Source organism: Argiope bruennichi, chromosome 1 (assembly GCF_947563725.1).
Source record: "Argiope bruennichi chromosome 1, qqArgBrue1.1, whole genome shotgun sequence".
NCBI classification, from domain to species: Eukaryota; Metazoa; Arthropoda; class Arachnida; order Araneae; family Araneidae; genus Argiope; species Argiope bruennichi.
Window position 1 is genome coordinate 66,716,920 of NC_079151.1, and position 17,905 is coordinate 66,734,824.

General features: G+C 26.1%; 1 long non-coding RNA gene across 1 annotated transcript in view; it reads left to right on the plus strand.

The window, feature by feature from the left end:
- LOC129976019 (uncharacterized) overlaps positions 1-17,905 on the plus strand; it is a 110,230-nt gene that overhangs the window by 74,362 nt on the left and 17,963 nt on the right. The window lies entirely within an intron of this gene.

Consider the following 17,905-nt stretch of genomic DNA (forward strand, 5'->3'; position numbering starts at 1 on the left):
TAATTTTGAAGAAAAAAAAAAGATATTTGGAAACGTCAAGTTCATCAACCCTGTTTCCCTCCTTTTAATAATAATAATAAATAGTAGCTCATTTTGCAAAAAGCAGTGTTTTACATTTAATTTGCATTGTAATGAAAGTTTTTTTAAAAAATATATATTAGTAATGTTGTTATTTCATACATTTTAATTGATGGCCGCCTTCACTTATAGTAGAAATTATTATGATATTCAATTTTTTCTTTTCTGATTATTTTGGTTCATTCTCACTATGTTACCGACTAGTATTATATGCTTACATTAATTTTCTAACCATTTATGAAAATGATAGGAAGGAGAAATTCGAATGTTATGTTAAGCATGCAAATGTTCCGTTTATACAAGTTTTTCTGATCTATTAATAAATTTGTCAGTATTTTCTATTCATTTCGGACATTCTGCGATTAAAATTAATGAAATTAAGAACAATATAAAGAGGCGAACTCTTGTAAATTTTTTACTAAGTGCAATAGACATTCAATATGTTAAAAAAATTATGAAAACGATGTCATATTTTCTTAAAATATCGCATTCTATTAGACACCCAAAATCATATCTGTAAACTTTCCTGGATTGTAGAACAAATTTTCTTGGATCTTGTGTTTTTACAATAATCAGATACAGAACATGAGTATGTCAAAATGTCGAAAAATACATCAGTTTTATACCCATTAATTCACTAGCAATCTTCCACTAAAAAGCTAATGATCTCTATCGTTCCGCATATATAGATCTGAAGCAAAAAAAAAAAAAGTGCCTACTTGGCTGCTGTCATATTATTCGTTCATTTACTCTTCATTTCTTAGTATTATCAATAAAGCGTTGTTTACAAAAGCACTGTTGCTGCTTTTACCGAGAAATGCATAAAACTGCACAACTTTGATTAAAAGCAAGGTGCATTTTAAAGTACCGATTCATTATAGAAATCATTACTAATTATTCTGAAAGTGAAGCATTAATTTTTGTCTTGTTCTGGAGATTTTTTTCCTTCTTATTTTTTATTTCTGTTCCAAAATAGTTCTAGTCTTACTTTCAAATGACACATTAACATAGCTAAAACAAAATCTACTCATGTTTATTTCAAATATTATGGGTTTTGTTTTATTGATGGTTTCCGATTAAGATTAATATAATCATTGATCATAAACTAGAGTTTGTAGAGATCGAAACAATGCGCTATCAATATCAGATATTGTCTCTTTGTGCAGTACAATTTTTTTAAGAAATTAAAGCATCTGAGAAACATACATTCATGGTATATCTGTTATGCTTATATGATAAGTTTTAAATGGTACATGGCTAAAAATTTCATAAATGAAATATTGGAGAAAAATATATTTAAAATATTACGCTATGAAAGTTGTATTGTAATTGAAAAGTATACTTTTGAAATTAGTGATATATTTGTCTCAAAATCAAGTTTTTGTTAGACCTTACAATGTTGACATATTATTAAAAAATTAAGAAAATTTTAAAAATAACTTTTTACGAAAATAAAATTTTTGTTCTGAATTGTGCTTTGTTTTAATTTATTTTTTTATAAATATTTTTAAAAATAGGAGCTAAATGTATAATGCATAAATTACATATTTTGTCATTCAATTATTTATTGTAATTAAAACTGAAAAATCATATCGAAATTTGATTTTTTTATGTCAATATCAAAGATATCTAATGTTCTTATTTATGTCAAAAAGTCCAGCTGAATTTCAATTTCCTGAAGAAAAACGCTGTTTCATTTGAATGAGTCAAACTTAGTATTTGTTTCCAAAATGCCATTCTATTCCATCTATTAAAAGATCAAGAATCAGTCGCACCGTTGCCACTTTGAAAGATTAAATTTTTCAGAACTGTTAATATTTCGATAATTATATGCGCAAAATTGTTTCTGGAAGTTTTTTCAGTACTAAATAAGCAAAAATTAAATAAACAAGTCCTCAATAGAAAGTAATCGTAATTCCATTGCATTTTCCCATAAATAATATAAATGTTTTGTTATTTATTTGATTATATAAAATAAATAAATAAATAAAAATGCTACATTTCAGGATTTTAAAGCTTTTATGCTTTCATTTAAATTAGTCCGATTAATTTTATTCTTTCCTGTAAACTTATTAATTATTAATAGTTATTCCAAATTATGATGTGGAGGTGCTCGTGGCCATTTTGCCACATCGCGGAACTCCGAAACATTACGACGATGCCGTTTAATAAATAAGGGTTCTATATACTCAGGTTCGTAACTTAGTTATTTATAAGATCCCGATTACAAATTTATGTATCAGATCTAATAAAGTACTTCATATAAATACTATGGCATTACTAAATATAAAAGTATGAATATATGATTACTATGTATAAATATAAATATATGTATGTACTGTACATAAATATATACTCTATTGTATATGGAAATACTATGGCTACTATAGCAGTTGAAAATAATTTTTCGACCGTATAATTTCATGTAAAAGGATGTTGTTGTAAAATAACTCTTTCTAACGTACTTCAAATAAATTTTTGTTGTCATGGTAAACTGTAAAAATAATTGGATGCTTTTCTAATGTTTCTTAAATGAATTTTGTAACACCTAATTCGATAAACAAAATCATTGCTCTTCATAAAAGGCATACTATGGTGAATATTTGAATAATATCAATAATTTGAAAGGAATTTATGAGTAGTATTTTATTAAGGCATAAGGAATATATGTATTATCTTGCTGTCACGAATGTACAGTTTACTATACAATTGTTAGATTGATACTAAATTGTTATAAAATAGGATATTTTTTTTTAATGTTTTGATTGAAAATCGCACCAAAATGGACCTAATTTTCGCCAACAACTCGCCATTTCTTCGTGCATGGGCGTGCTACTATAAGAAGCTGAGCTTGAAACTCGATAGGGAAGTATGTTGTGGTCAGTGACGAGGCGACGGGAACTGCGACTGTGGGATGTCCTGAAAGAAATTTATCACCGTGGCCATGTGGTGTTGATACTTTCCCTTGTTTGACAGCGTGAGAGTGAAAAGAGAGAAAGGTCAGGTCGTATATCACTCGTCCCAATGGTCAGATAAAGTGATTTATGATCAGCAATTAGAGATAAAACCGTGACTGATTTTTACTCTAATCTTGGCTTACTTATTTGGTTCTATTTACAAATAGATTCCAATTCTGGGATGAGCATTGAAAGACTGTTTTGTAAGCACTCTATCCAGGCAGAACAAATATCTGTATTAATAAGGTACATTACATTTGTTTTACTATAACATTGTGTACGAAGATTGTTTATTTATCCTTATATAAATTATTTTCCTCTAATTTGTAACAGGAAAAAATCCTATTTACCTCTATTTATAGCGTGATAATTCAGTAAGTTTATTTTCATGTTATGTTTTTTTTTTCTTTCTGTAGGGGGGAGGATATGCCTTATATGTGTTTAAATATCTAGAAAACCAAATTTCGCTTGGCATTTTTTATTTATTTAGAAAATATTTGGATACAAATCACATACTGATTGCATATGAATATTTTAAAATCTTATTTACATAGGAACTGGTCATTTAAATAAATAAATGTCTTGAACGCACTAAGTTTAACATGTTATTCGAAACAATTACAAAATTCGTTTTACTGTCTATCTATCATCACTTATATTTTTGAACTTAACTCAGTTCATGGTTAAATCAGGTCTGAGATGGCGCTGTATGATATTGTCAGCATGAGAGCAGATAGAAAAAGGCTCTAATAGTTAGTTATATAATCACGTTTTTTCAGGAAAGGCATATATATAGATATAAAACATATTTTGTTTTATATCTATATAGATATAAAACAAAAATATTAAATATAAATATATATATAAAAAAAAAGCAAAATGCGCGACTCGAACCGGATACCCGCAACACACGCGTCATTCATTCATATTGTTTTGATCACTATATTGTATTGCCCACACTTTGAAGCGAAAGTTGAATATATTTATTCTACTAGTTATAATTTGAGTGTGTGTGTGTAAAATCACGTTTCTTTTTTTGTTTTGTTTTTTCAGGAAAGACACTTATATAATAAACTTAAAAAGCAAAAAAACATATCTAAATATAAAATTTGATCCAAATCGTTTGAGCCGTTTTCGAATTGTACGAAATAAATTTATGTATATACAAGAATTGCTCATTTAAAAAGCATTGTTTTAGTATAAATATTGTAATATCCAAAATGGTTATTATTGTTCTACTAGTGTTTTAGAAATCTTAGCAAACACGGCTAGTGCATATATATTATTATTTTTGGAACTGCTAACATATTAAAACATATGTTCCAATATAAGAAGTATATTTTCTTAATATACCTTTACCATATTAGTAAAGTTTTTAGCATTTTAATTTGCAAAGTTTCGCCATCTATTCTTAAAATTATTTTACCATTTCAATAAATAAGCAAGATAAACAAGGATAAATAATAATAAGATAAACTTATTCCTCTATTATGTCTCTTGGAGGTGAAGTTTGGGTTAATTAATAATTTTAACAACGAATCAAATTTTTGTTTTGAATAATTGACGAGCTTCATCAGTTATATCAACGGAGTAAGCTTTTTTTTTTTTTTTTTTTTTTTTTTTCCTTATAGTCGTAAAACATTTTTCTTTAGTATATCAGGAAATGTTGCTGTTTTTTTAAATGCTTGTAAAATTGTATGACTTCGACAGCTTAAAAAGAATTTCGTATACATTACTCAATCAAAAAAAGTAAATTAACATCCAAGAATATTGATTAAACAGATAATCTTAGGTTAAAGTAACGATAGATAAGCTTGGCAGATTAAGGTATGGTCAAAAATAAGTATGAGGTTATAAAAATGTCGTGTAAATCATAAATATTGGGAGGGGAAGAAGATACATATCAGTTACGATTCGAAACCCATGTTGTTAGGCATTAATTAGTACGCTGTTATTCGTTTTTAAAAACCATTGATAATAATAACATGAATATGATAATTACTTATAATTTAAAAAATATATAATACAAATTTGATACCAGTATCGCCTTATAAATGCATCATTTTAGTTAAGAAATCTGTGGTAATTGTAAGAAAACACCTGGAACATTTAGATCAGTAATCTTTTGAGACCCCAACAACCAAAAATTCTGATGTTAAAATATAACCATCTCAAAGTACAGAAATGCTGCTCTGTAAGATATTTTAGGTGTATTAGATATATTATGTCTTATGGAACAGCTGATCTAACAAACAAATAGGGATTTAAAAAAGAATTCACTATAACAAGCGCCTATTTTTTCGCTAAGATTGGAGTTCTGAATTTTTTTAAATTTTGCAGCACATGAATTTAAAAGAAATTCAAATATATGCACCATCATGAAAGAATGGCATAAATAAATATCAATACATTCTAAATTGAGTTTTTATATTTAAGGAATAAAATAATTTAAATTTGTATTACTCGATTTTATTCCAATGAAATTTTTACTCTATAATAAGAGCTGTGTTATATTGCGATTCGCCTAATTAAATTCTTGGAAAAGTTTATTATTTGTTTTAAAATTTAACCTAGATCTTTAACTAGAATATGACCAATACACTCGCCGCCGTAATCGCTGATTTGAGAGGAGCGCCAAAAATAGAAAAACATTTATATAGTAATAATAGTTATAAATAAGTAATTCCAATAAAGAAGAAGATAAGATAAGAAAATTCCAATTAAATCGCATTATTACGCAGACGATTTCATAATTACTGTGTTGAACCAAGACCAGCAATTCTTGGCACTGACATGAAAAACACAAATACGCATAAAAAAGAAAGAGCGCGTTGGCAACACGTTTTAGCCAAGTTTTTTATCCAGAAGTGATTTTATATGTTTTTAAATCTTTTGTGTAAAAATTGTATCGCCAAAAATAATATAATATGTCATTAATGAATAGTAATACCATAGTTTGAGAAACTTAGCTCTAAGATTAAATGTCTGTGAAATTCTTAAAAATCTATTATCCTTAACATTTCATTAATGATAATTTAAGTTAGATGTAATTAATATGTAATGTCTTCTCAAATAATAATACATAGTATTTCATCTCAAAATTCTTTGTGTTTCATTTTTTTTTCATAGTTGATTCAAATATTAGTAAACTGATCATTAAAAAATACATTTTCATTTTTTTTTTAAAAAAATCACCAATTAAAAAAAAATTCTTTTCCTATATACATATAGGATTTTTAATTTTATTCTTCAGTTAGGAAATCTAATTTTTTTTGCCTCATTTATTTCAATAAAAAGTATTTATTCCTTTCAAATCATAGGTGTGTTTTTATTTATTTATTAGGTAATTCAAACAAATAGATATAGAATAAATTAATAGTATCGACACTGAGTTCCACATAACTGATGGCGAAACTTTTTTTTTGACTTATTTATTTATTTTTTGCTTACTTATGTATTTTCAAGTTTATAGCATTATTATTTTTAAGACTTGTTTTTAGCATTCTATTTTTTCGTAGTTAATTAGAAATTTTTCACCAAAGAAATTGAAATAAGTTTAACATAATATGGTTATTTTGATTTTTTTTTTCTGTTCTATTCTTTTCTTTTCTTCTGTATACTTCTTTTTTATGATTCGGAGAAATTACTATTTTATTTGACACTAAATGTATACTATTTTATTTAACTATGGATTCATTACATATTTTAACGAGTCAATTGATTTGGTATCATTTTGAATTATATATGCGATTCAGCAATAATTCAGATACTCTTGTAATATTTCTATGGATGTGCATGTTAAATTATTCAGTATTAGCTGCCTTTGGTGACTATTTTATTCATCCAAATTATTTACTTTTAAAACTGTCAAATAATTTGTGGAATACATTAAAAAAATCATCTTATTACTTGTAATGACTTAAATTGTATCAGTTTATTATTTTGCGAAAAAAAAATCATAAATTAAATCAGTTTACTGCAAATTAAAAAAAAAAAAAGTGTGCTTATTACAAAATAAAAGCGGAAGTGAAACCCCATACAGAATTAATGATTGGCAAACTGACGAATGATTGAATTCCTTCATAGCATTTAAAAACATTGTTATAATGTATAAAATTTAATTTAAAGCATATTAAAATTAAGGTGGAAATTCTACGGATATGAAAATATCATTAAAAAGGTAATTTTTTTCGTATAAAGATAATATAAAGAGTATTTTTGAAAGTTAATTGTGTTTGGAAGATATGGACATCAATTCTTGTAAGCAAATCGTAACTGTTACCGTTTGAAGACGGATGAGTCTATTGTTACGCTCGATTAAACTATCTGTTTGAAGCCTCTTTCTTAATTTCTTTTGTATCTTCTTTCCTTTAACTGAATGTACTTTTTTGCATGACATGGCGAGCCATCTCCAAAATATTTCCAAATATTTTGCTGCTCCCTTAACGCTTTGAATCAGTGCAGCTGTAAAAAAATTTAATGAAACAGTCTGAAATAAGTCTGATGATTTGTTTGTTTATATATATATATATATATATATATATATATATATATATATATATATATATATATATAAAAATATCAAGTAACAACAAAAAAAAATACTTAAGATTGCATTAATTCAACTTACCGCCAAATTTGTTTTAGAACTTATAAGATTTTTGTCAGAAATTCATAGTTTACTTACATGAATTATGCTAAAACTGGATAAGATATAAATTGCGATTTGTGGAAAGTTAATAAGCATTCTACAAACTACTACAAAACGTTCAACTGGACCTATAGCGATGAAATTTGACATGTAATTATTTCTTCAGCAGTAGGTGCTCAGTAAGCAAGAGATTTCTCAAAATTTTAATTAAATTTGTAATTTAAAATTAATAGAAGAAATTGCTAACGTTTTTCCTTTGGCTGGTTGGTTGATTTAAGTTTAATGGCGCAAGAATCCAAAATAGACTATATTGCGCCAATCATATGTTTTTCCTTTGGAGCTTCAAAGAATATAATTGCACAAAATTAATTTTTATCCATTTTATAATTCGAAAAACCGTGCTTTTAAATCTATTACTTTTATTTGCGCACAATTCTTTTGCTAATTTTTAAAAAAATATTATAAATATATTTCACAATATTTTGCATTGTTTGAGTTACTGCGTTTAAACACAAGAAGGTTGCAATCATATGAAATACATGTTTTCTATGCGTGTTGTGATAAAGAACAATTTAAAATAAAATTATATAAAGACAAACGAATGAAGCCTAAAGCATTATCATGCTATGATAAAAGGTTCGAATCTACTTTCAATTTTTTATATTGTATTTGCAACTGATTGTACAATTATGGAACAGGTAGGAAAAAAATTTGTAAGTCCTATTATAAATCATCGATAAATATTTCATCTTTTATTCCTTTGCTTTCCATTTTTCACGGTTGGAATTTTTTTAATAAACTAGTCGCAAAGAAAATTCAAATAATATATTTCTAAAGCTTTTATAAAAATGCTTTTATTCTAAACATTTTTGTATTTTAGAGTTTTTATTTGCTTATAACTTACAAACTTTTGCATTCAGTGAATAATGTGTGCTTTGCTGTTTCAGTGTTTACTAATTTCTATTCTAAATATTTTTTTATTGTAAGGGTAATCTGAATTTTATTCAAAGTGTTTCACAAATGTTCAACTAAAAATATGTCATTTCTATTCTTCTCTTAGTTCTGCATTGATTTTACAGGAACTAGTAGGATGTAACGACCCATCTATATATAATCTCAGCTAGAAAAAGAAGTGTATTGATTTTATTCTATATATAATTAGTTCTTTTCGTGTTATTACAAAAGACTACAGTATTTTTTTCTCCTTTTTATAAGACTCGCAACTAACAAGATAACTCTAAAATAATAAACTTTCAGTTAAAAAAAAACTAAAAAGGCATTTTTCATTTAAAATGAGTTTAAATTTTCAAGAACTGGTAAAATAAATTCTTTTATACAAATGTCAATGGGGGATATAAATGTAATATGATAATAAAACTAATATAGATAGTGATAGAAAAACTAAAATTCAATGCGAATAAAATTAAAAGATTCAGCTCTAACTTAAATAGATATCATATATTTGCTATAATTCATTTCTTTGTATGCCTCATCTGATACTTAAATCCATTATAAAAATTTATTCCTAATATTTTGAATTCGATTTTCTTTTTATTGTTTGAATAGATATAAATGTTTCACATGTACACATAAGCATCCAATTATATTTCCAATATTATGATCTAAAATTTCATAAACCAAATATGTGGAGTGCTGGACTATATAGTCTTACTTATTAATATCTTTAACATATTGTTTTTTTTCTAGAATTACGAATTTTTTGTGGATTTGAATTCTAAAATAAAGATTAAGATTCTAGGCATTCAGTGAAAAGTTATTTAAAAAAAACAGCCAGTCTTTAAAAAATCGTTTTCTGAACCAAAAGAAATTTTTCACTGTATTTTGTTTATTGGTTGTTTTAATAGAATGATGATGATAATAGGTTGATGTTTGTTTATTGAAATATTTTTAATAGAAAAGTTTTTAATTGCAATCGTTAATATTTTCAGTATTTTGGATTCAATAGTAAATTAATGTGCTCTTCACTTAATTTAATTGTAATTGAAGGTGATAACTGCGTTTTGGATTCATCAGCTATCCTTAACATCAAGAATAATGAGGAATGGATGAAACCATTTTGGAAATCGTGGATTCGAATCCGTGATGTTTGTTTAAAATATAAAAGTAATAATTTAAAATTTCAAGTAAAGAATGAAAATATTTTTTCTTATTCGCTTCTCATTGGCATTCTTGATTTGATTTTTAAACTTTCAAACTTCTCTTTTTCACTATTGTTGTGGGGCTTTTTTTATATTGTCTACATGCATATGTTTTTTTTTTATATTATTATTATTATAAGCATATTCTTTTTTTAAAATTTTTTATGTCAATTATTTTTAATCACTTAGCAAATATAAGTAAATAATATCATCAACGGATGCAAGGATATAACAATGATTTGAATAATGATAATTATTTTTTAAGAAAATGACAAATTAGAAAATGTGGAATTCAAATGGTTTTTCTCCACAGATATATTCCGCATATATCTGAAATTTAAAGTTATATTATCCGTTAATCTTGAGCCAGAAAATTATAAATTTTTTTTTCTGTTAAACTATAAAAGTGTATGGGTATTGAATGTTTTCAATAGTTCCATTTGTTTTTTCCTTCCCATTCCCCTCTATAATAAGGTAGAAATATAATTGACTCTCTAAAATTACGATATTGTTCAGATACCCGCCATATTTTATATCGATTCATTTTTGTTAGTTATTTTCAACAACGAGCTATGCATGACGAAATGGAAATAATGCAGCTTTATTTTATAAAATTCAGAAATTGTAGAGATATTTTTTTTCTAATTCATGCCTGTCATGAAATATAATAATATGCATAATAGAAAATCACTTTTGTTCGAATTAACGCAATAAACAATACATCAAATTATATTATTTTTCACAGTATTATGAACGAAATTCAAATAAATACCGCATTTGTCGTCGGAAACGGTACGTTCCTACTTCTACAAAACGAATTTTCTTCCAAGATGTGTGGAATGCTTTCGCGTGTTCTTGTTCCAGCCTTTGGGCTGCTGGTTTTCCCTTCTTTGAGGCCCCCGTCCGTGGGCAGGTGTCCTGAGTTGAAAAGCCATCAACTTCAGTAAAATAAAAGCCCCTGACATGGCCCCGAGTTGCATTCACTGACACCACGGCCTTGACGGGACCCTCCCGTACGGGAAACCTGTTCCTTTACAAGGCCCCTTTCCCTTTCGTAGAGGCCTCTGCCCCAGCGGTTGTGAATTCACATTCTGCTTTGTTGTTTACGCTGGTAGACGTTGGGCCTGCGAACTGCTTTTTCTCTCGGATTTTAAGATTTTTCTTCAAATTATTTATTGTTTTCTTCTACCTACTGAGCTGAAATACCTTTGGTTAAAAAAAAGGAATTTTTTTCATTACAGCCGTAAGTGCCATTTCTTGATCTTGAATTATCTTGTCAGAATATTTATTTTATTTAGAGTTGTATGTTAAACTTACTTTTTAACTGATGCAAAATGTCTGAATCATCGTATATATATTTTTTATACATATTTCTTAAAGTTAGCAATATTTTTGACTTTAAAAAATTAGATATATTTCTTTATATACTGTCTTCATATAGTTATTATGAAATGTAGAACCGATAATAAAAAAATGAATTGTAATTTCAGTGTAATATTAAAAGAGAGTGTAATTTTAGTGAAACTGTGTTGTTGTAATTAATTAATTATGGTTTGAAATTTAGTGATACTAATAACAGTAATCATTGCTTTTTATCTATACAAATTCAATTTTAAAATGTTCATTGAATTGATAAACGCACAGAAATTTTTGTGTAAAAAAATCGAAATTAATACTTTTGCATGATTATATATATATGAATACGTACTTCTGAATTTATCAAATACGCTTATGTTTCGTTCTATTGAATTTCTTATTGTTGTTGTTATTGTTGTATCAAAGATTATTATAGAATTTCATTCCTGAATTTGCTTATTGTTTATTGCTCCTTGAACTATGATAGGCGAAATCATAAAAATAGAATAACGTTTTCTCATGAGAAATTTATTCTTGGTGTTTTGAATTTTAAAATTCGGCAGCATTAAATGAATAAAATAAAAAGGAGAAATTAAAATTTATATAATTTTTCGATAAAATATTGTCTAGGATATTTTTCTATTGTTAGATAAGTAAAGCCAAGGGCAAGTAATTCAGATTCTTAAATTTTCTAGAAATGCATTGCTCATGAATGGCATTCATTTATTTATCTGTACACACTGTAATGAATGGTATGAGCTATGAAAAAAGTATTTATTGTGTGATGGTGAAGGGAGTTCTTTCTCAGTACAGTAATTTTGAATGCATACTTAAAATAGAAAAGTTTTGTTTGAATATTCAATAGTTATCTTTAACTTTTTCGAAACATTGCGAATCCAAATCTTCATATCCATTTGGGAATTAAAGTTAATATTTATACTGAATTAATCAATGTAGCCACTCATCAATATTTTTACTACTTGCATGTCCAAGATAAAAGAGCAGTATAATTTATTTGCGATACCTGGAAATTAAAAAATAATGTAATTCTAGCATTTATGTAGTTAAATTCATTCCGAGGTAGTAATAGTTTAGGAAATCCAATGCTTTGTCTTAAAATGCCTCTTTTCTTTAATTTTAAATTGCAAGAAATGTTAAAAAATATCGGATGTTAACTAGAAAATGACAATTTAGATTTTACAAGGTTCAAGAAAACAAAAGCATTAAAAAAAGTTAAAACTGAATTTTTGAATTGAATAAAATAAAATATATATATATATATATCATTGATTTTGTACTTAAGTAAACTTAATAATAAACTAAACTATGAGCTCGTGCGTTTCTTTTCAAATTTTTTGATTTATTTCCTGAAATATTCTTATGAATATTACATCTTAACAGTTAAAAAAATAAAGATGTAGTAGTTTTTTTTTTTAAATAACTGTATCGATAATACATTTTCAAATACCCATGCTCGCATTCTGTAATGAAAATATATTTGATTTAAGTTTTAGCGTTAAAGTATGATTGCTTGGTTTAAAGCTTATTTATGTGAACAATTCTTCTCAATTAAATAAATAAATCTACTCATATATTTACTTCTGAATGAAATGTTTTATTTTTCTTCTTTTTTTTTTACATTATATTTTCTCAGTTTTTATCTTTGCAAGAAAACTGGTTATTAAATACGCCAGCCTGTATAAACAAATAGAAGTTTTTCCGAATTGGCATCAATTTTTTTCTGCAATTGTTGTTTTTTGTGTAAGCGAAATAGCAGTTATTAATGAAATCTAGGTAACTGATAATGTTTAAATAGATTTATTACTTTATAATCATTTTTATAAAGTTTCCAATGAGTTTATTTTCATAAATCCATTTTAAGAATTGCATATTATAATTGAATAAAGAAACTGTGTCTTTGTCGTTAACAAGGTTTAATTTTTTTTAATAGCATCCCCAAAAAATTATTTGTTCATTACTTTGATGTAATATACCCTTTCGTGTGTGTGGCCACTTGAGTCAAAGATTCATAAGACATTATATGAATGACACCTAAAAAAATAAGATATGAAATAGAAACAATTATATTGCAAATTATAAGTTTTATTGCAAAAATAATTGAGGTTGCATTTTGCGTATTAAAGGAAAGTTCTTTAATTGTGAGTCACGATTCTTAAGCGGAATCGCAGAGAATAGCTCTATTCGAACATTTTCCTTTTCAAATGGGTGAAAAATGATCACGATCTTAGAGTACGAAAACTTTTTGAATCTGCCTTGAATATAGAAAATTAATACGAAAATTAGTTTCCGAATAGTATTAGATAAGAAGAGAAATAATTTAAAATCGCTATTGAGCAATTTTGAACAAAATTATTTAAATGTAATTTATTTACAATTTTTACCGGATATGTATAATAGAATCTTTAAAAAAAATTAAGGTTGCTGAAAGATTTTTTTGGAACTAAGCATTGTTCTATTCAACTCTATTTAGGTCGCAACCTGATAAAGAAATTGCGAATATTGAGCAATGCATATTCTCTATTGATTCCACAGTATTACTAATTCTTGACAAATGCTGTCTCAAATGTTTTCTCTAATTTTTCAAAACCTATATGAAATTAATTTTTCCATTTTCATCTATTAAATTTTCATTTATTCACCTTATTATCAGTGCATTTTTGCATTTGAAAGTGTCAGTAGTATAGGTATGTGGAGGAATTAAACAAAAATGTTAATGATTTTTGCTGTTTTCCATAAATAGGAAGGGGAAAAAATGATGGAGAGGGACAAGAATTTGATTATTAGCTTTTTGAACAACAAGCGGGTTTACACAAAAGCATATCTCATCGGCAGTATAGAAATGTAAATGATGCATAAAGACTAAATCATTCGCTGTCTGAGTTTTTAGGTAGAGGACCTTTCTTTATATTTAAATCTTACTTACATTTCTGCAATTTTTATTCCGGTGTGCTTGAAGGTAACCTTAGATAAAAGAATGCATGTTTCTGTGTGCTACATTTTAGTTTAAATAATAATAGAAATTAGATATTGGATACTCATCATACACATCGTAATTTTTAATATCTGTTTTCCTTGTGTAAAGAATATCTAATAAATCTGAACATAACATCGTCATTTTATTGAACGAAAAGAGAAATAATAAGCTGATGAAGAGATATTTTTTACCGATAATAAAAACTGATAATGTAGAAATTTTCTTTTATTTATTTCATTGTTTATATTTTACAAAACATACTAATATTTTTTTTCTTCTCAAAAATAAACATTTGGAACAAAAAAGAAAAAAAGTCTTTAACTGATAATATAAATTGATTTTCTGAACAATTGCTTTTTTTTGTGTGTGTGTGTGTTGGAACTTTCCACTTTAGTTCACTTTTAGGACAAAATATTTTACTGAAATATTACTCTCTGATAAAATAATTATTGAAAGTTAAATTGTATCCTTTAAAAAGTTAAGTAAATAAAAGTATAATTTTTTATCAAGTATTTTTATGGTAATTTATTTAATCTGGTCTTTAAAATTTCTAAAAGATAAATATGTGCCAATTTTTCATATTATTTTATTTCGAGTTTCTTAATTTAATAAATCTAAAAACTAGTGAAAAATCATAATTCACCAATTTCATATAATAGAGGCACATCTGCTAATGTGAATTTTTTCTAGGATCTAAAACCAGAGTTAAACAGATTTTGGAACTTACTGCAATTATGTTTGGAGCATTGATTGTCATTTTTTTCATTAGAAGACATTTTTCCCTCTGATATTTATCCGCTATAAATGGGCGTGTTAATTCATTTCTAAGCCAATCGCTTCAAAAACGAATATTTGCCTTCAGAGATGATGATTCTTGAATTGAATATATTGAAATAAATATACGGATTTTATATTTGTTTAAATACGGATTTTATATTTGTTTAAAAACCAAGTAAAATTCTTGTTTTATTATTAATACCCTACAAAGCATTCTCCTTCAGCTGTACGAATGTCATTTTTGTATTCTAAAACTTTAGCTTCACACGATTTTTGTTGCCTTTATTGTAATTTTGTTTGTTATATACCTTTAGCTAGTAACTAGGTTATTTTTTTTTAATCGTCTTTGTTCCCATCTTCTTGTTATGTTTCCTCCTTAATAACAGGCTTAAGTTGTTTGCGCGCATGTTAGATGCAATTGATATTGTCATTCTTTTGTTCTAAGCGTGGTCATTATATTTATACTTCTCAACCATACCGTCAATTACTTTGTTTCTAAACTACCATCATCGACTAATTCAGGATAGTTTTGCTGCTTTAATCGAGTTCATATGCTATCCGGCTTCTTCTTCCTTTTTCTTTTTGGCATGTGTTTACATTTTTGAAATTTTTGTATTTATATTTTTGTATGAGATAATTTATCTTCATGTTTGAGAAGTGTTTTCCGATAACAAGCATCGAATTGTTTCTTTTTATTCTTCATATATTTATTCTTGTGATGTTTGCAGATGTTTTGTGTCCATTTATCTGTATTTTGTGGAAATTATATCTTTTAATATGTAAGTTGAAAAAGTTTAATGGACTACAAATTCTTAAGGTGAAACAGTCAAAAATGTGTGACAGTAGGTATAGAATGAGAATGATTATTCTATATTATAGTCCATAATGATTTTAGTTTTTTATTTTATCATTTAAAAATAATAATGTAGCTATTGTAAATTAAAGTTTCACTTCATAGTCTGTAGTAGACTCCTACGTTTCTTACCTGAATAATGCAGATATGATAAGGCCTGGTTTATGTTATAGTCTAAAGTAGATTTGCCTGTTTTTGATCTAAATAAGTCTCTAGTAGATTTTTTTTTCCTTCTCTAAATAATGCAGGTATGATTTTTAAGATTCACCTTTATATAAGAATTTATACATAAATGATTTATGGATTTGTGTATACTTATGTTTATTTATTTATTTTTTTTACTGGTAAGTTTACAATTTTTTTTAATCTATTCTATTTTAACTTAAGATTAAAACAGGCTTTTTTTTTGCCATTTTTTATTTAACATTTCTGACAAGAATCTATTCTAATCTTCTTCTGTCTGTCTATTTGCTTCATTTTAATTCATTTTATTAAAATTATATTGATAGCTATAATATCATTTTAAGCTTTCAAAGTGCAATATTTTAAAGCTTCAGTTTCAGCAAATTATTAATTATAATTATATACAAAGACTTTATTTTGTATATAGTTATATTTCCTTTTTTAATGCGCACGAACGTTTTTATTCAGTATTAAATTTTGATGAAAATATTTTTTTTAAATCATGAAGTCCATAATAAATTTGCGAAATTTCCATTTTTTATATTTTATTGAAATTTTCGAGTCTTGAAAGAGTAGAATTGTCTCTAGAATTATAAACACTTTTGTAATATTTAAAATTAAAATCTCAATTAGTTTTCACGTATTCTTTTGTGGAAATTCAAGTACCATATTGCAATTTTTTTTTCATTATGCTCATAGTTAATGTATAAAGTGCCGTCGAATATAAAATTCAGTTATAAATGAATATCCTTGTATCAAGCGACATTAATGGAAAATACACAGTAGTAAGCCCTCCTGTTAATCATGCCACATATCATCTGAAGTCAGTTTTGCTTTTTGAAAAAGCATTTAAAATTATTATTTATTCGCAGTTTTAAGAATAAAAACACATTGTATAATTTTTAATAATGCAGAAAATCACAGATGTTGAGAAAAAAATTATTAATTTTGAAATATTTCTGAATACAAAAGTTAAAAGATGAAAGAGGTATCTAGTTTTAGCTAAAATTAATTATAATAATCTTTTATGGTTTTTATTTTCTAAAATCACAAAAGACTTTTTTAGAATATTCTTCTAATATGTTATAATTTTTAGCAACAATGAATCTCCAATATATATGCATTTAATGGCCACTTTGGAGAATATATATGAAGAATTTTGGAGAATATATATGAAAATATCCGAAACCCTCCTTCCAACCTTACCAATGATATTTAACCATCTAATACTTAAATAACGGAAGTTTTTAATTAAGTCTTATTATTTTTTATTAATTTAATGTCAGGTATTTTTATTTTGAATATTGTGCTGTATGTGACTTTTCTTAAAGCTATTAAATACCGTTAAAGTATCTTCAAATGCGATGTAAAACTATATGAGAAATTATAATTTTTTGTATGCAGCTGTACAGCAGAATTATATATTATCTTTTCAGCCTTTATGAGCAAGCTATGAGAAAATACTTTAAATGACTGAATTTGTGTTTAGAAAGGGAAGTTGTAATTTATTTCTTGCAGAAATTAACAGTTTTTCATATGCAGAGAACTTATGCAAATTAAACCTTTTTCTGATAATAGAAATGGATTATTATTGCAATTAAAAATTATTTATATTAATGATTGATTTTTTATTTATTTATTATCATTATTTACATTTCTATCTTTTACTGTACACAGCACTTACTTACAGTGCAACCTGGCCATTTTCAATTCATTCACAAGTTCCAGTGCAAAAAAATAGATTTAAAAATGAATACTCGCAAAGAAAACTTAATGTTGAAACTAAAAATGCTCTCAAGATTTGAATTTTGTATTCTTTTTTTGTTCATTAGATGCTGCTTTATACTGTAGCAAAGTTCACGAGTGAATTAAGAGCGTTAAAAAGTATTCCACTTA